General features: G+C 42.4%; 1 protein-coding gene across 5 annotated transcripts in view; it reads left to right on the forward strand.

Annotated features, from left to right (window-relative positions):
- The window catches only part of LOC139176086 (ATP-binding cassette sub-family C member 4-like), a 374,149-nt gene that overhangs the window by 159,549 nt on the left and 191,034 nt on the right, over positions 1 to 23,566 (forward strand). For 2 of the 5 annotated variants that reach the window (XM_070799886.1, XM_070799888.1), the window contains one exon: positions 8,271 to 10,074. The exons of 2 other annotated variants lie outside the window; for them this stretch is intronic. The gene's annotated coding sequence lies outside the window, so the exon portion shown is untranslated. Of the gene's footprint in view, positions 1 to 774; positions 816 to 8,270; positions 10,075 to 23,566 lie in introns of those variants that run through there. One more of the 5 variants, XM_070799887.1, reaches the window with a different exon arrangement.

Genomic DNA, 23,566 nt, shown 5'->3' on the forward strand with positions numbered 1-23,566 from the left:
GGGGAAAAAACTTGGAATATTTTGATTCTAGGAAGCTCTTCTAGAGAAAGGTGTAGGTCTCTTCTGTTTCCTAACCTGTAAAGAAAACTCTTACCTGATATTATCACTTTCTCCCTAATTCTTCATTGTTTAGTAGGTCCATTTCCTTCCCCCACCCCCACCCCGCATGCTTCCTCTACTTTCTAGAAGATGAAATTGTCATCAGGACAAATCAAGAAATCACAATACCTTCACACTGTAGTCTGAATGGTGCCTGAAGGTTTACAGAGCACTTTCTCAGAGATGAGGTGTGTGAAGCACTAAGCACTGTGTGTGCTGTGAGGAAGGGGCTCAGTGAGTCACATTCAGGTCACATGGTATCTTCCTAACAGAAGTGTAGTGGTAACCAAGGTCTGGTTTAAGAGACTTAGCCATTGTCAAGCAGCCATCTGTAATTCTTTCTGGAACCAGGTGGGAGTGGGATTGGAGTTGATGAGAAGATAGAGGGAGGGAAGGAAGGTCTGGTGTTCTTACCCCTTAACGTGTGTGGCTCAGGGTGGGATGTGGTTTCCCCATCAAAAATTTATCCCTGGATGTTAAATTATGGATATGTTTTCCATTTTTCATACTTTTCTGCCTTTCCCAGATTTTCACTTGTAAACAGAATAAGAGTATTTGTGTAATATTTAAAATGTCTTAAAGAAAACATGTCCCAGTATCTTAGGTACTTGTATAAGAAAGATTTATCTAAAATGTGGCCTGAGTTCATTACTGTCTTCTCTCAATCCTCTGTAGAAATGAGGAAATGCAGAGCAAGACCTTCTGCTGCTCATCAGGTAGGAGACTTCCTGGGTCCCAGAGCTGGCTGAAGAGTTGGTAGAGTTACAGTTTGTGCTTAGGTTTAGGGGCAAGGAAGTCTGTGTTCTCAACTTTTCATAAGTAGTTACATTGTATGCAAATTTAGAGAAGCTGAACAAGGTTTTTTTTTTTTTTTTTTTTTTTTATGGCTGAAATTCACAGAGTGCTTTTATCCACTGGAGTGTCTCCCAGTCAGACTATCCATCCTGAGACCTAGAGAGCCAGGAATCTTCCAAACCCTTTGCTCTTTTGACCTTAGGCATTTCACATCAAAAAGAGGTGTTCCCACCTGTATGTCAAAGTATTCATTTTAAAACTATATCATCATGACATTGAATAATGAGAAATAGAACACAGGATTTTAGATTGGTCCAGATAATAAGATAATAGGATTCAACACTCTCTTTGTACAGATGAGGAAACTAAGGTGCTTTAGAAGGAGGGTGGCCCTATGTATATAACTGGTGTTAAGCTAGTCTGCAGCAGACACAGAATTATAAATTTGGTCTTTTAGTAAATATTTTAAATCAAGTGTAACATACATACTGAAGCAGTCATAGGTCATAGAATTAGAAATCTTGTGATTCCAGGTCTGGTAATCCTGCACCTACTGTAACAATATTAATGGTAAGTTACATTTGTGTAGTTATTTATAATTTGTTTTATACAGTTCTCACATGTATGATTTCACATAATCTCATGATGGTCCATTTTTATCCCATGTGATGGATGAGGAGAGTGTGTACAGGGCTCACCCAAGGTGACAGAGCTGGTCCAAGGAGCACAGAGGGGGAATTGCTGGCAGAGTCGAAGTGCCATCCTAGGTATTGTGTTCTGTGTCGAGCCTGAGAACACTTCTCGTGTCACATGGTAGCCAAGGTCAGGCCAGTCACTGAAGTTCGCAGGGAGGCAGAACCTCACTCAAGGATTTCAGTCCTGCCACTGGCTCAGGTCCCTCTACAGAAATAAACATAATTCTTAATTCTCATCCCATCTTGACATTACTTCTGCATACTCTGCATCCTCTTAGGAGGATAAACTGTCAGATTATCGGTTTTTTGAATGTGCAAGCATTAGATATCAGTGCATTGTTCAGAGCTATAACACGGGGAGCACTAGCCTAAGTCACAAGGTTCTCACTCTAATAGAACAGAATTCATTCATCTGAAAAGAAAACCCAATATCTGGGAGAAGGTGCTTCCACATCACATTTTCTTGAACTTGCAGCTCAGGTGAGCTGACACTGTCTGATTGACCCTTTTGGATGATCCTTGAAATAGTAGAGAAAGTCGCTTTTAGATACATAAAGCTAAAGGGGGCTGTAGTGTGCTAGGGCTGCCATACAAAGACCAAAGAGTAGGCGACTTAAAGAGCAGAAACTTATATCCTCACAGCCCTGGAGGTTGGAAGTCTGAGGTCAAGGTGTCAGCAGGGTTGTTTTCCTCTGAGGTCTCGCTTGTTGCCTTGTAGACACCATCTTCCCTCTGTGTCCTCACATGCTCTTCCTTTTGTTTGACCTTCATGGTCTCTTTATATGAGAACTCCAATCTGTTAGATTAGGACCCACCAGTATGATTTCATTTTAACTTTATTGCCTCTTTAAAGACACTGTCTCCAAATACAGTCACATTCTGTGGTACTAGAGGGTTTAGGACTTCAACATGTAAAATTGGAAGAAGGAAGGCCAGGGGTCTCCAAACGGAGGGAGTAGGCTGCAAGTGTCAGACATTTTTTATCTCTCTCATAAGCTGCAGGAAGAATCAAACTACTAGTGTTATATGTTTTCCCCTTCTCTATACAATTTATATCTGCCAAAAAAAGAAATACAAAAAGATAAAATGGTTGTCTGAGAAGGCCTTACAAATAGCTGAGAAAAGAAGAGAAGCTAAAGGCAAAGGAGAAAAGGAAAGGTATACCCATTTGAATGTAGAGTTCCAAAGAAGAGCAAGGAGAGATAAGAAAGCCTTCCTCAGTGATCAATGCAAAGAAATCGAGGAAAACAATAGAATGGGAAAGACTAGAGATCTCTTCGAGAAAATTAGAAATACCAAGGAAACATTTCATGCAAAGATGGATATAATAAAGGACAGAAATGGTATGGACCTAACAGAAGCAGAAGATATTAAGAAGAGGTGGCAAGAATACACAGAAGAACTATACAAAAAAGATATTTATGATCCAGACAATCACGATGGTGTGATCACTCACCTAGAGCCAGGTATCCTGGAATGCAAAGTCAAGTGGGGCTTAGGAAGCATCACTAAGAACTAAGCTAGTGGAGGTGATGAAATTCCAGTTGAGCTAGTTAAAATCCTGAAAAATGATGCTGTGAAAGTACTGCACTCAATATGCCAGCAAATTTAGAAAACTCAGCAGTGGCCACAGGACTGGAAAAGGTCAGATTTCATTCCAATCCCAAAGAAAGGCAATAGCAAAGAATGCTTGAACTACTGCACAATTGCACTCATCGCACATGCTAGCAAAGTAATGCTCAAAATTCTCCAAGCCAGGTTTCAACAGGATGTGAACCGTAAATTCCCAGATGTTTAAGCAGCTGGATTTAGAAAAGGCAGAGGAACCTGAGATCAAATTGCCAACAGCCGCTGAATCATCAAAAAAGCAAGAGAGTTCCATGAAAACATCTACTTATGTTTCATAGACTATGCCAAAGCCATAGATCCACTCTGTGGATCACAACAAACTGCAAAATCCTTCAAGTGATGGGAATACCAGACCACCTGATCAGCTCCCTGAGAAATCTACATGCAGGTCAGGAAGCAACAGTAAAAACTGGACATGGAACAACAGGCTGGTTCCAAATTGGGAAAGGAGTACATCAAGGCTGTATATTGTCACCCTGCTTATTTAACTTATATGCAGAGTACATCATGAGAAATGCTGGACTGGATGAAGTACAAGCTGAAATCAAGATTGTTGGGAGAAATATCAATAACTTCAGATATGCAGATGACACCACCCTTATGGCAGAAAGTGAAGAAGAATTAAAGAGCCTCTTGATGAGGAGAGAGGAGAGCCAAAAAGTTGACTTAAAGCTCAACATTGAGAAAACTAAGATCATGGCATCTGGTCTCATCACTTCATGGCAAATAGATGGGGAAACAATGGAGCCAATGACAAGCTTTGATTTTTTTGGCTCCAAAATCACTGCAGATGCTGACTGCAGCCATGAAATTAAAAGACGCTTGCTCCTTGGAGCTTCCCTGGTGGCTCAGAGGTTAAAGCATCTGCCTGCAATGTGGGAGACCTGGGTTTGATCCCTGGGTTGGGAAGACCCCATGGAGAAGGAAATGGCAACCCAGTCCAGTATTCTTGCCATGAATGAAGGAGCCTGGTGGGCTAGAGTCCACAGGTCGCAAAGAGTCAGACACGACTGAGTGACTTCACTTTTACTTTCTTTGCTCCTTGGAAGAAAAGCTTTGACCAACCTAGACAGCATATTAAAAAGCAGAGACATTGCTTTAACAACAAAGGTCCATCTAGTCAAAGCTATGGTTTTTCCAGTAGTCATGTATGGATGTGAGAGATGGACAATAAAGAAAGCTGAGCACAGAAGAATTGATGCTTTTGAACTGTGGTGTTGGAGAAGACTCTTGTGAGTCCCTTGGACTGCTAGGAGATCCAACCAGTCCATCCTAAAGGAAATCAGTCCTGAATATTCATTGGAAGGACTGATGCTGAAGGTGAAACTCCAATATTTTGGCCTCCTGATATGAAGAACTGACCCATTTGAAAAGGCCCTGATGCTGGGAATGATTGAAGGCTGGAGAAGGGGATGGCAGAGGATGAGATGGTTGGATAGCATCAGCAACTCAATGGGCATGAGTTTGAGTAAGCTTTAGGAGTTGGTGATGGACAGGGAAGCCTGGCATGCTGCAGTCCATGGGACACAAAGAGTAGGATAGGACTCAGCGACTGAACTGAAATGATACAAATTTAAAAAGGAGATTTCTTTTAAAATTCTGTATTGCCATAGGATACCTGGTTCCACCTGAACTTTTCTCAAACCTTGAGCTAACCAATGCATTTTTCTTATGGAAATGTTTTTCTTAACCTATGTTAATGAACTACGTATTTATCCTAGATTCTGTCTTCAAGTCAGTTCCCCCTAAGACTCAGAATGGACTTGAGAAACCAGAATGTTTACTCATTCAAATGTTCTCTTAAGCTATGTCAATGAAACTATATTTGCTTAGAAACGTGCCTTTCTTCAAGATTCATGTCAATCATTTTATGGCCAGGGACAACTCATCTTGTGCCAAGGTTGTCACAAAATGCAAGTTGTTTGTGAGGGGCCTGGTACCATTCTCTGAGTTTTAAGACATTTCCTTTCTCTAATTAGCAGACTGCTAGTAGCTATATTGATCTTCCCTGTAGCTCAGATGGTAAAGAATCTGCCTGCGGTGCAGGAGACCTGGGTTAGATCCCTGGGTCAGAAAGATCCTCTGGAGAAGTGATTGACCATCCACTCCAGTATTCTTGCCTGGAGAATCCCATGGACAGAGGAGCCTGGCGGGCCACAGTCCACGTGGTCACAAAGAGTCGGACACGACTGAGTGACTAACACTACTACTACTAGTAGCTGTATAACATCCGCCTAAAAAATAGCAGGGGGCACTCTTTCTGCCCCCTTCTGATGTCTATGTCAGAAGCTTTCTCTGTCTCTTTTATACTTTAATAAAACTTTATTACACAAAAGCTCTGAGTGATCAGGCTTCATCACTGGCCCCAAATTGAATTCTTCTCCTCTGGAGGCCAAGAATCATGGCATCTTTTGTGTTCAGCAACAGCATTTCAGAGGGGACACAGTTCAGCTCCAAGAATAAATGCCTGCCATCCATTCTGTTCTGTGATGAAGCAGATCAGGTTGAGATTTTTTGAAGTTTCTTTGTTCTCAGTATGTAACAGAGGTGTCATGTTCCCTATTCATGAAATCTCCTAATACAGCCCAGCAGTTGTAAAAATCTCATATCCCAGCTCTAGGAGCCTGGTCCAGTTGGATAGATGGAGGAGGCACTTAGCATCCACGTGGTCTTGTGTCCCCCAGGTCTCTGAGCCTCAGGTCCTCACCTGTGTGTATAGCAGGATTACAGCCCTGCTGGCTTCTTCACACTTATCACAGGAATCAGATGAGAGAGCAGATGCTTAAGTGCTTTGAGGATATAGAGCATTTAACGGTATAAAAGTGGGATCATTTTATAAAAGGCTGTAGGTAGAAACCTTGCCTCCCAATAATAAAACAAATATACCCATAGTTCTTCTAGGTCACTTTAGAGACCCTAATCAGGTGTCTCCAATTGCTGAAGATCCTTTGCAGTATCCAGTTCAGGTATTTCAGACCATGAAGCAAAGTCCTTTTTAGTTAAATGTTGCTAGAAATAATATGGGAGAAGGCAATGGCACCCCACTCCAGTACTCTTGCCTGGAAAATCCCATGGACGGAGGAGCCTGGTGCGCTGCAGTCCATGGGGTCGCTAGGAGTTGGGCACGACTGAGCGACTTCACTTTTGCTTTTCACTTTCATGCATTGGACACGGAAATGGCAACCCATTCCAGTGTTCTTTCCTGGAGAGTCCCAGGGATGGGAGAGCCTGTGGGCTGCCATTTATGGGGTTGCACAGAGTCGGACACGACTGACGTGACTTAGCAGCAGCAGAAATAATATTTTCTTTATAAAAATTGTATTGAGAAGGGTTATGGAGAAAGGAAGCAGATAATTTTGGAAATAATATTAAGGAGTAGAAAATGAAAAAAAGAAAATGAAATGAATTTTCTTTGGTTCCTTTAACTGTTTTTAGTTTCACCAAAATAGTACATAAGCATATAATCACCAACTATGTCTAGCTTAATAAAATGGAGGAGGGTGATGATATGCAATTAACCATCCCCCCACTCCCACCAAAGGCTTTATTTTTAAGTGCTTCCATTACAATGGAAATAGCCTCAGATATCAGCCAGTGGGCCCAAGCATTCTTGGAGGGTTTATTTTTCTCCTTAAGTGACATTTAAATATATAGCATTTCATGTGCAGAGCAGGTTATGTTAGCAACAAGAGAGTAAGAAAGTGCACTTACTATGAAGGTGGGTGTCCTAGTGCTTTTCTGTTTCGTGTGTGAAGTTCATTCTCTCTCATGATAACTCTGTTTACAGCACCCACAATGCACTTGCAGTCAGGTTTTATAAAAGAGATGGAATCATATGTCTAAGCAACCCAGTTTGTGACACGAGTCAGCCTCTGATAGATAATACATTTTCTGTTTTAAAGACTCAAATGAAACTTTTCACATTCTTCTTTGAGGATAAAGAGTTACACTTGAAGTCCTTTTTTTGTCCAAACACATTCAGAGATAAGGCTTCACAATCCCTGACATTATTTTATCTTGTTATGTGCATCTGTAAGTAACCGAGATACGACAAAGATACTAAAAACTGATGATTGTGGAACTTGACAGCACTTCCTTTCCTTTGTGTTCTGCTTATACACTGAGAAAACCAGTATCTCTTCCTGTTCAGCTAGAATTTGGTAGAATTCAAGAGCTCAAAGGTCTGGTAGAGATCTGTCCTATTATTGGGTATCATCTTACATTTTAGAGAAGTCTCTTGATTGAGTCATTGTTAAAGAATTTGATTTTCTTTTCATTCTTGTGACCCACTATCCACAGGTCACATTTCTATAGGCCCTATAACTGCTTTGCCACACAAATTAAACACCAGGATATTTCATATGTATATGCCAGTCCAACGGAGGAGGCAATGGCACCCCACTCCAGCACTCTTTCCTGGAAAAGCCCATGGACGGAGGAGCCTGGTAGGCTGCAGTCCATGGTGTCTCGAAGACTTAGACACAACTGAGGGACTTCCCTTTCACTTTTCACTTTCATGCATTGGAAAAGAAAATGGCAACCCACTCCAGTGTTCTTGCCTGGAGAATCCCAGGGACAGAGGAGCCTGGTGGGCTGGCATCTATGGGGTCGCACAGAGTCGGACAGGACTGAAGTGACTTAACAGCAGCAGCATTAACATCCAAATCTGTTGTGCTCCTTTTATGTGTGAAAATGACAAACCCTGTTAAGATGCTAGTTTTCCTATCCTCTTTGTTACACTGTTTTAAATTTATTTCAGGGACTAAAATGATTTTGCTTATCAATTTACTGTAGTTATGAAGCATATATGTGATTCTGAATGACCAGAAATCTAGGAGATCTACAGGTTATTTAGCATTATATCCAGCCCAACTGAGGGTTTTAATGGGGTTGCTTCCTCTTTAGAATAAATACAGCCCTGGTTTTTCAAAAACTGTGCCTCCAATAGTGATATGATTGCTTCACATGAAGAAGGAAACCTAGAAATGTGTTGCATCAGCAGGAGGACTTAAAAACTTTTAAACCTGTTGTTTTTGTCTTTTTCTCCCTCAGGTGTACTTCAAAAGGAGATAGCCAGATATTATTCACAGTGACCTCGTGGTTATGAATGTTTCCAGTGGACAACCCTCAGCCTGAACAATTTTTGCATCAACACTTTGATTCTATTTGTCTATTTGTCTAATTTGTCTATTCCAAAGGCTTTTTTCCAATAGGCTTTGCACTGCATAAACTATATTCTACTTTTTTTATGCCAGCAACAAATATTTACACATTACAAGATGTTTGTTCTCCAACTTCACTCAATGATTTCAAGCTCTTGAAAATGGATTTATGATGTTTATTTAAATGTTATATTACTCACTTTCTTATCCAAATCAGAGGTGCAGGCCACCAATAAAAGCTGTCTCCCAGGTTTTGTGTCTTGAGAGACTCCAGAGCTAAACTCATTTTCTAATATTTGAGACAAAGTTGTCACAGATGTATTTTTACTGTTCCCAGAATTACATATTACTTTCCAATTATATCAGGGATTCTGTTTACTTGAAGACTGTGTGAAGTTGCTGTTTTGTGTCACCACTTCCTTTAACATGACTAGAATCCATTTTTCTATCAAAAGACCTGTGGTTAAAATGCTACAGAGAAAACTGATAGGAAAAACATAATAATATACTATAGTTTAAGTAACAACAACAAAAAATAGATATATGGTTAAATACCGAAGGACAATATTATATGTTCTAAAAGAGAAGGAAGAGAAAATATGCTTTCTCAAAATAGCACTTATAGGGGATTTGCTAATGAAGGACAGACGTGTGCTAGACTGTCTTCTAGATAGAGAATTTTATTTTTTTTAATATTACAAATTGTGGTAAAATATATATAACATAAAATTTACCATATAACCGTTTTTAGTCACACAATCCAGTGGCATTAATTGCATTCACAGTGTTGTGCAGCCACACTGTCTGGGTGACTTTTGTTAATTATGTTTTTCCTATTCAGTGTGTTATTTCTGCAGAGTCATTTTGATAAGTTTCATTTTTCTAGGCGGAATCTGTTTCCTGTGAGTTTTGAGCTTGGTTGACATAAAGTTATTCACAATATCTTGTATGTTTAATCTCTGCAGCATCTCTAACTCTGTTCTTTTAACTTTTTAATTTTCTTTTAGCCTTCTTTTTTGTGAATAATCTTGCATAACCTTTTCCTGTTTTCAAAGAATCAAATTTTTGCTTGACTGATGCTCTTTTTTTCCCCTAGATCATCATATCATTCTTTCTTTTCTTCAAGTTTTCCTTAATGTTGAGGTTTTTCCTCTAAATTCTTAAATTGAAAAGAGATTAGTAATGTCATCATTTTTCTAAAATAAGTATATAAAGCTGACTTTTCCCCTAAGGTCCATTTTAGCTGCAACCTGCAAGTTTTGGTACTCACCTCTGTCAATAGCCATAGTATTATGTATTTTCTAATTCCTAATTTAATTCATTAACTGTATCTTTTACCCATGGGTTATTCATAAGCATAATGCTCTCTAAATTTCAAATGCTTATAGATTTTTTCTTTTAGATTGAACCATATAGAACTGCTAACATTCAGTCTTTTTATAAGCTATAAAATGGCACTTTCATATGGTTCAACATATAGTTGTCTTTTGTTGTTAATATATAACTTAATTTCATTTGGTCAGACAACATTAGATTATGAATTTTAAACCAAAGGTAATGACATTCACACTAAAGGTCCTTGTTTCTACCATTTTGTATTTTATTGGGAGTTTTTAAAATGTTAACATTTAATGTTAAAATGTTAACTGGTACATGTGTAATCAGTAATTTTCAATAAAAATCCTCCCCAAATACTGGAATGTTTTATGATACGTGTTGCAGGCTGGTTCTCTGGGATGCACACTCAGATGGAGTTTAGTTCTGGGATGTGTATCAGGGGTGCCCTTGGGGTCAACACTGTGGAATCAGGAGGGAATAAACAGGGTAAGGCAGAGGGAAGGATCAAGCTGGATCACTGGCCAGATGACCTGAGCTGACCACATGGGAGTCTGGAGTGATGATGGCCCCCCAGGGTTGTCCTGACACATCCAATGACCAGTCCTTTATACCTCCACCCAGATGGGTCATTGCATGCAGGCTGCCCCCAGAGGGGCTGGTGGTTTAAGGTTGCCCACTGGCAGCACTTTCAGCTGTTGGACAACGAGTCCCTGAAGGGAGGTCAGGACAGCACGTCTCAGTGTCCCCCCTTGGTTTGTATCAAAGCTCCAGAGGTAGGTGGTGAGGGTGCACTGTGGGGAAACCTCTTGATGACTGATGTTTAAGTGAAAATGATGACTCAGTGATTCTCCTGAATACCATCTGGTCTAAAAGATAGAGAAGGTCCATGTAGGGGAGATATCCTCATTGTCCAGGGTCAGCCCAGTTGTTGCCTCTTCTAAGAAGTCACATTAACATCAGTCACCATCCTAGGTAACTCGGATTTGTGTATTACCCTGAGCGCCTCTCATGTTAAACTGAACCATACTTGGTTAGTGTCCTGTGTCACCATCTTGAGAGACCTTATTTTTAAATAAGGGGCCTGTTCTTTCTGTTGTGCATGTAGCCTGCTCTGACTGTAAGTGTCCACATGTGGAATTTTTCTCACTTAGTTTAGAGCACTTGAAACTGTGCCCTGTTCACTTTTTAATTGTCTTCCAGCAGAGTATCTGTACATAGAGGTTTCTCACTAAATGTTTGTGGAATGAACAAATGATGACTGAGAGCAAATCTTCCTTCTCAACTTTTTAACTTTGAGATATTAAGAGGTAGCCTGGGATAATAGAAAGCCCTGGTTTTGGAATCAGTCACACTGATCTGTCCTTTCTCTACTACTCACTAGCAGTGTGGGTGTGGGAAAGCAGTAACCACCCAAGGTGCCAGGACATTAGAATGGCACCATCCTTGACAAAATAGGCTCTGGACAGCCTACAGCCACGTAGTCTTAGTTACATGCTTGGGTAAGCATCTCAACCTCTGAATCTCAGCTTCTTTGTCTGGAAAATGAATACAATTCCTGCTGTTGAACCGTTGCTTTGGTTGGGATGATGACCTAAGAGCATCCAAAGACACAGGGGGGAATCACTGACCTTGGAGATTCTTATCACCAGGAGAGGAGAACAGGATGGGTGTGGATGAAGGAGGTTTGTGGAATGTAGAAGGTGTACTTGAGGAGGTCCTCATCTGATGGCCTAAACCAAACTGTTCTTCCTCCACATGTAGTTAAAATGACACAAGCACACGGGGAGAAGCACAAGATCTGGAGTCAGGGGCAAATACTGGCTCCTCTGGGCACTGACTGGGCTTGGATTCAAGTTCTGCTTCCCGGTGAGTGTGGGATCTTAAGGTTGGGAAGCCCACTGTGCTTCAGGGTCTTTGAAAAGTCAGGTGGGGATAGCCTTCTTGATTCTCAGAAGGCTGTTGCAAAGATTGATTATGACAGTGAAACAGTGTGGTCTGTGTGCTAATGTCAGTCCCTGACCTGTTTGTAACCCGGTTAGAAATAAGTACAGGAAATTCAAGAAGTCTAGAAATTCAAAACCCTCTGTATTGCTGTGACATCCACCCTCAGGATGGGTGGGATCCTGAATTCCCCGGGGACCAGTGTGAGTGTTGCACTTGTGCGGTAGGGGAGGGGCCCGTGGCTGAGCTGCACACTAGCCGTGCACAATGGATCATTGATTAGGTTGCAATGGGTTGAAAATGTAACGTTAAGTAAAACTCATATTTAATCCAACAAAGGTGAGAAAGACTGCTTTTGAACAATGCTGGATATGTGATTATATGTCAACCAGTACTATCCCCTCCAGCCCTATCCTCTTTATTAATTGTTCCCATCATATTTATCTTAAAATTAGAGCACACAGGCTTTCAAAGGGCCCTACTATACATTATCAATGCTTTTAATAGCATTAAAAAGTTAGAAATAATTAAATTCCTGTTCAAGTTTAAAAGTTTTTTTTTTTCAAATCTAAAAACAATACTGTGCATATGTTTTACCAATTCTATTATTGAATCAGCAGCATGGTCCTAATGTTGAAGAAGGTCCCTGGAAGCACAACAGGCCACTTTAAAACCTTCAGAATTTTTTTAAACACAAGGTTTTAAGTGTAAGCTGTTAATTTTCCTTTAAAAACAAAAAGAATGTAGATTAACTGAGCTTTTGTTTTTTAAACCTAATGTTCTAAGAAAAGTGTTTCTTTTTTCCAAAAACTAAAACAGCAATGTGTGTTGAAAACTGTGAGAAAGATATATTTATTTGAATTTAGATCTAAAAAATAACATTATTAGAAGGAATTTCATGCTCCAGCTGTGTGAGACCTCCATCTATACTCCAGGCCCATCTGACTTGCCTTAGGAGTCAAAATGGGATTGTGTGATTTTTTAATAAAAACCAAGGTTAAGACTTAGATACACTAGGAATGTTCTATAAGACATTTATATTGGACAGTCCTGACTAAAATTCACTCTTTCACTCAGCAAACATGCTCACAAGTATCCATCCTAATAGGTGGAAGCTTTGGGTATTCCAAACCAGTGTTTGATCCAAAAGCTTATCATATTTAATTCTGGAGGACATTACAGGAAAAGCATTTTTAAAATTAAATTTTTCCGATTATCTAGACAAAAAATGAGTCTCTGAGATGGAGTTTTTATCACATTAGAAATGTCATAAGTAAATAACCATAAACAGAGGGCTGTGGGCTTTTAAAACCTACATTTTACAACACTAAAAATTTTTTTTTTAATCCATGAGTTTATACTGATTCCTATAAGACATAAAATAGATAGTAAGAAGGGAAAGCCCTTTTTTTTTTTCAGTAGAAGGTCAACTCACAAATGTAGACGGATGGACAGAAAAGTACCATATAGCAGCCATCCTTGTCATAAATAATTCAGACAAAATTCGTCATTGTCTGAATATACGGTGAGTGTTCATGGGTTGGGGGAGACACAGCACTTTCATGGACTCAAAGCATCTTCTCAGATTAATTCTTTAGGGAAGAATTGTATTTTCAAATTGGAAAAATCTGGCAAACACCTGGCTAAACAAATAACCAGAGTGAATATTATTAATAGTGAACCTACTGACACCCTTGACTTTTTTTTCTTGTTTCTTTAAAAATTTATTTAAGTATTGTTGATTTACAATGTCTTAATTTCTTCTGTACAGCAGTGATTCAGTTATACGTATACATACATTCCTTTTCACATAGGTTAAATAAGCAAGGTGACAACATACATGTCATACTCCTTTCCCAATTTTGACCCAGGCAGTTGTTCCATTTCTGGTTCTAACTGTTGCTTCTTGACCTGCATACAGGTTTCTCAGGAGACAGGTAAGGTGGTCTTTAAGTTTTTCAGTTTGTTGTGATCTACAGAGTCAAAGGCTTTAGTGTAGTCAATGAAGCAGAAGTAGATGTTTTCCTGAGCAGAAACCATAAGATCTACAAATTCTGGAAATGTACTTCCTGGTCCTTTACAGAAAAATTCTGCCCACCCTGTCTAGAGCTCTGCTGTCCTAAGTGTGGCCTGTGGACCAGCAGCATCGACTGTCCTAGGAGGCAGTTAGGACATGGAATCTATCCTAGACCTACTGACTCAGAATCTCTGGATCCCAGGTGAGTCCTGCTCACAGTACAGTTTGAGAAGCGCTGGTTTTGAGGTCCTGCTCGGTCATCCTGCGGATGCACCCTCCCCAGGTGCAGCCAGAGAGGACCAGGGGGTGTGGCCACCTGAAGCCTCGCCCCCTCCAGGCCGTGCTCTGAGCACCTGGACCCCAGAATCCCTGTTCCCATCCCCAGTGCCAGCCTCCCTCCTGGGGCCCATGTCCTAGCCTGACAGGTGGTCAAGATACTGCTGTTCATGGGTGGGAAGAGTGTGGCCTGATTTTGAATTTGAAGGATAGGAGTGCTCTTGCTTGAGCAGCAGATTCCTCAGGGCCCAGGGAAGGTCAGAGCCAGAGGTGGGAAGAGCAGGGGAAGGGGGCTGGAGGCTGGGTCAGCCCCGCCCTCCGCTGTCCTGCCTTCTGGCTTGGAGCTCAGTGTCCAAAACCCCAGTCTGCCAGGTGTTAATAGTTAGGAAGGTGTACTTGACAGTTTTGTTTGATTGATTTATACCTTCTAAATATTTAAAAATACACTATGGCCTTCATTTGTACTCTTGACCGAGGGCCCACGGATGTGAGTGGCAGGTCTATTAAATGTTTCTCTGAGTGTTCACAGGATCCCCTGCATCCCAATCCCCCAATCCACTGGGATGCTTGATAAAAATTCAAATTCCCAGGCCCCACTGTGTGACCTCCTGGATCAGATCTTTGGGAATGGATCCTAGGACTCTGCATTCTGACCTTTCCCCTGGTGACTCTGATCCACAGCAGAGCTACAGGAGCACTTGTAATTGGGGGGCGGGGCGGGGGCGGGGCGGGGGGGGGGGCGGCCAGAGAGGAACGTAGAGGGAAGCTGCCATAAGCGGCCGGAAGTGAGAGGTAGAGAGAGGGAGGTCCTAGGTCACAGGAAGACGCTGACCACAAGCTCACTCCCTTCCTCCTTCTCTCATGAGCCCTCACAACCTGGGCTGACCCCATCCCCGGGAGTTGGCTGCAGGGAGAAGCGGCCAGAACAGGGCAAGTGTGTCCTCCTGCTGACTGTGGGGCTCTCGGGGCTGCCCTGCAGAAGGAAGGACCGGAGTCAGGGGAAATAGGAGCAAAGGGGCTGTGGGAACCTGGAGGGACCACCTGGACCCACCAGGAGAGTCGGGCTGAAGGGCTGGGCAGATCTTTGGACAGGAGAGAACTCCGGGTCCTGCCAGGACATGGGAGGAGCGAGGACAGACTGTGGGGTCCCACCTGCCTGGGCTCAGAGGCTGCATCTGTCAGTTAGGAGTCCGATGACCTTGAGCAATTTCCTTAAGCTCTGTAGGCTTGTTTCCATGTCTCTGAGATGGGGATCCTAACACCCTCTAGGCTTGTGTCACAGGTAAACGTGGTAATTAAGTAAAAACATATCTTTGCTATACAGGAGGGCGGAATATACAGTAGGACTGTTGCGTTTACTGTGAAGCTTGTCAAGTTACACCTCTGTACTTCCTGATGCTTGATTTCACAGGCACTTATCTCTGGCTGTTAAGACCAATTTCCTCAAACCCCAGGCACAGGAAGGCTCCAGTTACAGGCATGTGCCAGACCTGTGCTTGACCAGTGACCTAGAGCTCCCTGAGCTTCCCTGTGCAGGAGCAACTCCTGAAGTCACTGCCAAGCTGCTCCTTGTGTATGGTTCCCAGGATTTCCCTCCTGGCAAACCACATCTATGGGATGTGAGGGAATCCTGCTCACAGATTTGTGATGAACTGAGGAGGGGCTTGTATGAAACCTCCAGGGACAACTGTTCAGTTCAGTTCAGTTGCTCAGTCGTGTCTGACTCTTTGCAACCCCATGAATCTCAGCACGCCAGGCCTTCCTGTCCATCATCAACTCCCGGAGTTCACTCAGACTCACGTCCATCAAGTCAGTGATGCCATCCAGCCATCTCACCCTCTGTCGTCCCCTTCTCCTCCTGCCCTCAATCCCTCCCAGCATCAGAGTCTTTTCCAATGAGTCAACTCTTCGCATGAGGTGGCCAAAGTACTGGAGTTTCAGCTTTAGCATCATTCCTTCCAAAAAAATCCCAGGGCTGATCTCCTTCAGAATGGACTAGTTGGATCTCCTTGCAGTCCAAGGGACTCTCAAGAGTCTTCTCCAACACCACAGTTCAAAACCATCAATTCTTCGGCACTCAGCCTTCTTCACAGTCCAACTCTCACATCCATACATGACCACTGGAAAAACCATAGCCTTGACTAGACAGACCTTTGTTGGCAAAGTAATGTCTCTGCTTTTGAATATGCTATCCAGGTTGGTCATAACTTTCCTTCCAAGGAGTAAGCGTCTTTTAATTTCATGGCTGCAGTCACCATCTGCAGTGATTTTGGAGTCCAAAAAGATAAAGTCTGACACTGTTTCCACTGTTTCCCCATCTATTTCCCATGAAGTGGTGGGACCAGATGCCATGATCTTCCTTTTCTGAATGTTGAGCTTTAAGCCAACTTTTTCACTCTCCACTTTCACTTTCATCAAGAGGCTAAAAACAACTCTACCATACTGCAAATCACCACCAGGGGGCACCAAAATCCACGAGTCCAGGTGAGGTGCATGGAAAGTTCATGGAATGAGGGACCAGGAAGGCCTCACAGCAGGCAAGAGGGTTGGGGCCTCTAGCTTTGCCTCATCCTCATTCACCCCACCCTCCACACACAGAAATGCACACTCCTACTCCTGAAGAATCACCTGATCCCTGTATATTCAGTTACCTTCTCCAGGTACAGTCCTTTATATCCTCAATATGACAAAGGCCAGTGTTTTGTAAACTTGGCTGCAAATTCAAATCACCAGAGAAGCTCTATAAAATCCCAGTGCTGAGTAGTCATCTCAATTAAATCAGAGTCTCAGGGAGGGGAGGCAGGAGTCAACACTTTTTATTACTAAAACCCTACAGGTGATTCTACCCTGTTGCCAACTGAAAACCACTGTTGGAGGCAAAAGATCTTTCTTCCCAAATGGCAGCTGCTTTCATTCACATTTCTGACAAAACGTAGTCTACTGGAGAAGGGAATGGAAAACCACTTCAGTATTCTTGCATTGAGAACCCCATGAACAGTATGAAAAGGCAGAAAGATATGACACTGAAAGACAAACTCCCAAGGCTGGTAATTGCTCAATATGAAGAGTGGAGAAATAACTCCAGAAAGAATGAAGAGACAGAGCCAAAGAGAAAACAATGGCCCGTTGTGGATGTGACTGATAATGGAAGTAAAGTCTGATGCTGTAAAGAACAATATTACATAGGATCTTGGAATGTTAGGCCCATGAATCAAGGTAAATTGGAAGCGATCAAACAGGAGATGGCAAGAGTGAACATTGACGTTTTAGGACTCAGCTAAAATAGACCAGAATGACTGAATTTAATTCAGATGACCATTTCTTCTATTAATGTGGGCAAGAATCCCTTAGAGGAAATGGAATACCCCTCATAGTCAACAAAAGAGTCTGAAGTGCAGGACTTGGGTGCAATTTCAAAAACAACAGAATGGTCTCTGTTTCCAAGGCAAACCATTCAATATCACACTAATCCAAGTCTATGCCCCAACCACTAATGACAAAGAAGCTAAAGTTGAATGTTTCTATGAAAACCTACAAGACCTTCTAGGACTAATAGCAAAAGAAGATGTCCTTTTCATCATAGAGGAGTGGAATGCAAAAGTAGGAAGTCAAGAGATACCTGGAATAACAGGCAAATTTGGTCTTGTAGTACAAAACAAAGCATGGCAAAGACTAACACAGTTTTGCCAAGAGAACACACTGGTTATAGCAAACACCCAATTCCCAAAACAAAAGAGATGACTCTACACATGGACATCACCAGATGGTCAACACGAAAATCATGTTCTTTTCAGCCAAAGATAGAGAAGTCCATAGAGTCAGCAAAAACAAGACCAGGAGCTGACTGTGGTTCAGATCATGAACTCCTTATTGCCAAATTCAGACTTAAGTGGAAGAAAGTAGGGAAAACCACTAGACCATTCAGATATGACCTAATCAAATCCCTTATGATTATACAGTAGAAGTAACAAATAGATTCAAGGGATTAGATCCAATAAATAGAGTGTCTGAAGAACTATAGATGGAGGTTCATAACATCATACAGAAGGCTGTGATCAAAACCATCCCCAAGAAGAAGAAATGTAAAAAGACAAAATGGTTGTCTGAGGCGGCCTTACAATTAGCTGGAAAAGAAGAGACACTAAAGGCAAAGTAAAAAGGAAGGATATACCCATATGAATGCAGAATTTCAAAGAACAGCAAGGAAAGATAAGAAAGCCTTCTTAACTGATCAATGAAAAAAAAATAAAGGAAAACAATAGAATGGGCAAGACTAGAGATCTCTTCAAGAAAATTAAAATACCAAGGGAACATTTCATGCAAAAATGGACACAATAAAGGACACAAACAGAATGTACTTAACAGAAGCAGAAGATATTAAGAAAAAGTGGCAAGAAAACACCAAACTATGCAAAGAAAATCTTAATGACCTGGATAACCATGATGGTGTGATCACTCACCTAGAGCAAGACATCCTGAAATGTGAAGTGAGATGCACCTTAGGAAGCATCACTATGAATAAAGCTAGTAGAGGTAATAGAATTCCAGTTGAACTGTTTCAAATCCTAAAAGATGATGCTGTAAAGTGCTATAGTCAGTATGCCAGCAAATTTGGAAAACTCAGCAGTGGCCACAGGAATGGAAACGGTGAATTTTCATTACAATCACAAAGATGGGCAATGCCAGAGAATGTTCAAACTACTGCTCAATTGCACTCATCTCAGTTCAGTTCAGTTCAGTTCAGTCACTCAGTCGTGTCCGACTCTTTGTGACCCCATGAATCGCAGCATGCCAAGCCTCCCTGTCCATCACCAACTCCCAGAGTTCACTCAGACTCACGTCCATCGAGTCAGCGATGCCATCCAGACATCTCATCCTCTGTCGTCCCCTTCTCCTCCTGCCTCCAATCCCTCCCAGCATCAGAGTCTTTTCCAATGAGTCAACTTTTTGCATGAGGTGGCCAAAGTGCTGGAGTTTCAGCTTTAGCATCATTCCTTCCAAAGAAATCCCAGGGCTGATCTCCTTCAGAATGGACTGGTTGGATCTCCTTGCAGTCCAAGGGACTCTCAAGAGTCTTCTCCAACACCACATTTCAAAAGCATCAATTCTTTGGCACTCAGCCTTCTTCACCGTCCAACTCTCACATCCATACATGACCACAGGAAAAACCATAGCCTTAACTAGACAGACTTTTGTTGGCAAAGTAATGTCTCTGCTCTTGAATATGCTATCTAGGTTGGACATAACTTTCCTTCCAAGGAGTAAGCGTCTTTTAATTTCATGGCTGCAGTCACCATCTGCAGTGATTTTGGAGCCCCCCAAAAAATAAATAAATAAAATCTGACACTATTTCCACTGTTTCCCCATCTATTTCCCATGAAGTGATGGGACTGGATCTCGATTCCAGCTTGTGCTTCTTTCCGCCCAGCAACTAAATGCTGGGTGGGAAGAAGCAAAATCTGGAATCAAGATTGCAGGGAGAAATATCAATATGCAGATGACACCACCCTTTTAGCAGAAAGTGAAGAGGAACTAAAAGACTCTTGAAAGTAAATGAGGAGATTGAAAAAACTGTCTTAAAACTCAACATTCAAAATACAAAGATCATGGCATCCAGTCCCATCACTTAATGGCAAGTAGATGGATAAACAATGGAAACAGTGAGACTCTTTATTTTGGGGGGGCTCCAAAGTCACTGCAGATGGTAACTGCGGCCATGAAATTAAAAGATACTTGCTCCTTGGAAGGAAAATTATGACCTACCTAGACAGCATATTATAAAACAGAGACAGTACTTTGCCAACAAAGGTCTGTCTAGTCAAAGCTATGTTTTTTCCAGTAGTCATGTATAGATGTGAGAGCTGGACCATAAATAAAGCTGAGCACCAAAGAATTGATGCTTTCGAACTGTAGTGTTGGAGAAGACTCTAGAGAGTCCCTTGGACTGCAAGGAGATCCAACCAGTCCACCCTAAAGGAAATCAGTCCTAAATATTCGTTGGATGCTGAAGCTCCAAACTTTGACCACCTGATGGGACGAACTGACTCATTGTAAAAGACCCTGATGCTGGGGAAGATTAAAGGTAGGAGCAGAAGGGGATGGCAGAGGATGAGATCATTGGATGGCATCACTCACTCTATGGGCATGAGTTTGTGTAAACTCCGGGAGTTGATGATGGACAGGGAAGCCTGGCATGTTGCAGTCCATGGGGTTGCAAACAGTCTGACACGACTGTGTGACTGAACTGAAAGGAGTTGATTATGTGGGGTTCTTAAGTATTTTTTAGTCATTAATTTTTTTCTCCTATGTCTTAGATAGACATTGTTTTTAATAGTTGGTGTTTCAAAAAGAACATAATTACATAGCCCCCTTATTAGGAGGACTGAGTGTTATCACTATTTTCCTCCAGATCTAGTTCCAGGCCTGCCATAGTAGGTGCTGAGGAAGGTTGGATTTTAATGACTCAGTGAAAAACCCTAATGGGGCATGTAAGAAATTGGGGAAGGACTCCTTTAGGACAGAAGACTGTGTCCACAGGAGGAAGTGGGATGACTCCTCCACCACCTGAGTCCTGCCTGCTCTCCTGCTTCATCTCCAGATTTTCTTTCACTCTAGCCTGAGCTCCAATGTGTCTTAACTGTTTTAGTTTCTCACACCCACTAACCTCTCCTTTGCTCTGGACATTTGGACCCATCTTTTTCTGCCAAGGAAACCTTCCCCCCACACACATATTTTATTGACAGACTTTTACTCTTCTCTCAGCTCACAAGTGAGACATGGCTCTACCCAGCAGGACTCCTTCTCCTTTAGATAAGGCCCCCTCCTTCCCCATCCCCCCCTCTCCTGATTCCCCTGTGTTGGCTCCTTTCTCCTCTCTTTCAGGCTGCAAGAGCAGCAGCTGTGTCTTCTCCAGGGACCCCAGAACCTGTCTGGGAGCCTGGGCACAGGTGGGCTCAGTATTTGGTGGCTGACTTTGAAAACACCCAGGTGGTAGGTGAACAATTTTCCAAGTCTCAAATATGTCCACTTGCTTTTCTTTTCCCCTTGGACTTAGGAAATAGTGGCTATAAAACTTCAGGTGTTTGAGGGGAGGATTAGGACACCTGCATGATTTAAATAGAAGACAGTTGGAGAGAGTATGGAGAAAAGAACTGGGAAGTTCAGGAAGAGTATGGCCGAAAGCCAGTTGCTGTGATTTGCACAAAGCCTGTCCTGTGTGTGTGAAAGAGGCTCCCAGGATGAACGTGCCATGGAGATGTTCCCTGAGGGCTTCCTCTGGCTGGTTCTCTGATATGCTGAGTCTCTGATGTCAAGGCTGTGAATGGAAACTCAACTTGAGGGAAACATGTGTTGTGTCTCTTTGTATAAATGGTTGCTACTCTGCACCCCAAAACAAGCTGCTTAAATAGGGACGTCATACATTTTAAAGTGTCCAAATCTCTCATCCACTCCCAGGGAAGGAAGGACTGGTTGTCCCTGAGTCCTATCCTTCAACCTCTGAGAACTCTTCATTCACTTTCCCCAGAAGAGCAGGGCTGAGGGTAAGAGAAGCCTTGTCGTGTCTCCATCTCCAGCCCCCTGACTGTTGTGTGAGCCTGTGACTGAGAGGTGGGGAGGAGGTGACATGAATGAGTGTCCTCTGGTCCCACAGCCAGTCCTCCCCCGGCCCTGCCCCCAGCACCTCCACCCTTCCGTTCCCTCTGCCCTTGTACTTGCCCTTGGATTTCCTCTCATATTCATTCAAAGCTTCCCAGAGTTCTATCTCAGAGCTGAAATCTTTCTTAAGCCATCTTTTCCTTTGTTTAAAATCTTATCCCTTGATAGTTGAGTGAGTTCACTCAGGAGGACAAGGGGAGAACCGGGAGTATGGGAAAGGCAGGAGGGTCTGACGTGTTGCTTAGTTTATTATCTCACTTTTACACTAGAGTGTGAGGCACTTAACACACACCAAAGGCAAACATCACAGCATTTCACCAGAAGCAGATCCCCTACACCTGTGACAGGGAGGAAAATTAGCTTTCTTGGCTCCTGACCTCCATATCCATGAACCGTGAACTTCCAGATGTTCAAACTGGTTTTAGAAAAGGCAGAGGAACCAGAGATCAAATTGCCAACATCTGCTGGATCATGGAAAAAGCAAGAGAGTTCCAGAAAAACATCTATTTCTGCTTTGTTGACTATGCCAAAGCCTTTGACTATGTGGATCACAATAAACTGTGGAAAATTGTGAAAGAGATGGGAATACCAGACCACCTGATCTGCCTCTTGAGAAACCTGTATGCAGGTCAGGAAGCAACAGTTAGAACTGGACATGGAACAGCAGACTAGTTCCAAATAGGAAAAGGAGTACGTCAAGGCTGTATATTGTCACCCTGTTTATTTAACTTCTGTGCAGAGTACATCATGAGAAATGCTGGACTGGAAGAAGCACAAGCTGGAATCAAGATTGCCGGGAGAAATATCAATAACCTCAGATATGCAGATGACACCACCCTTATGGCAGAAAGTGAAGAGGAACTAAAAAGCCTCTTGATGAAAGTGAAAGAAGAGAGTGAAAAGTTGGCTTAAAGCTCAACATTCAGAAAACGAAGATCATGGCATCCGGTCCCATCACTTCATGTGAAACAGATGGGGAAACAGTGGAAACAGTGTCAGATTTTGGGGGGCTCCAAAATCACTGCAGATGGTGATTGCAGTCATGAAATTAAAAGATGCTTACTCCTTGGAAGGAAAGTTATGATCAACCTAGATAACATATTGAAAAGCAGAGATATTACCTTGCCAACAAAGGTCCATCTAGTCAAGGCTATGGTTTTTCCAGTGGTCATGTATGGATGTGAGAGTTGGACGGTGAAGAAAGCTGAGTGTCGAAGAATTGATGCTTTTGAACTGTGGTGTTGGAGAAGACTCTTGAGAGTCCCTTGGACTGCAAGGAGGTCCAACCAGTTCATCCTAAAGGAAATCAGTCCTGGGTGTTCATTGGAAGGACTGATGTTGAAGCTGAAACTCCAATAGTTTAGCCACCTCATGCAAAAAGTTGACTCATTGGAAAACACCCTGATGCTGGGAGGGATTGGGGGCAGGAGGAGAAGGGGACGATTGCCAGGGTCCAGCCCCGGTTGGATCCAGGGATTCCCTCGGGAGGACTGCGTTGGTGATTAAAAGGATAGATAAAAGGAGAAAGATCAGAGGCTCAATATAACTGGTTTACGTGGAAAGCCAATAAAACCTGTGATACCAGGTTTGCACTGACCAGGGAGGCTGCAGGCGCCCTCTCGAATAGCAGAAGGTGCCCCACCTTAGGCACCTTCTCGAGTGGGTCTTAGAAGCCAGGGCAAATAAGTGGTCTCAGAGGGCCCCCGCACTCAATTATTTGTCCTGAAGGCAGAACAGAGAAGAAAAGGAGAGAAAAGGAAACAAGAAAGAATGACATGGGGAGACCAAGCTTGATGAGCATGGCCCACACTTTATTTTACAAAGTCGTTTTTATACCTTAAGTTGTGCATAGAGGATAATGGGGGGCGGGGGGAGGGTAGAGTCATGCAAGGTCAGCAGTCCTTGATCCTTATCAAAGCCAGGCTTTCTTTCTGAAAACTTATCATATGCCAAAGCTT

Source organism: Bos indicus, chromosome 12 (assembly GCF_029378745.1).
Source record: "Bos indicus isolate NIAB-ARS_2022 breed Sahiwal x Tharparkar chromosome 12, NIAB-ARS_B.indTharparkar_mat_pri_1.0, whole genome shotgun sequence".
Lineage (NCBI taxonomy): Eukaryota > Metazoa > Chordata > Mammalia > Artiodactyla > Bovidae > Bos > Bos indicus.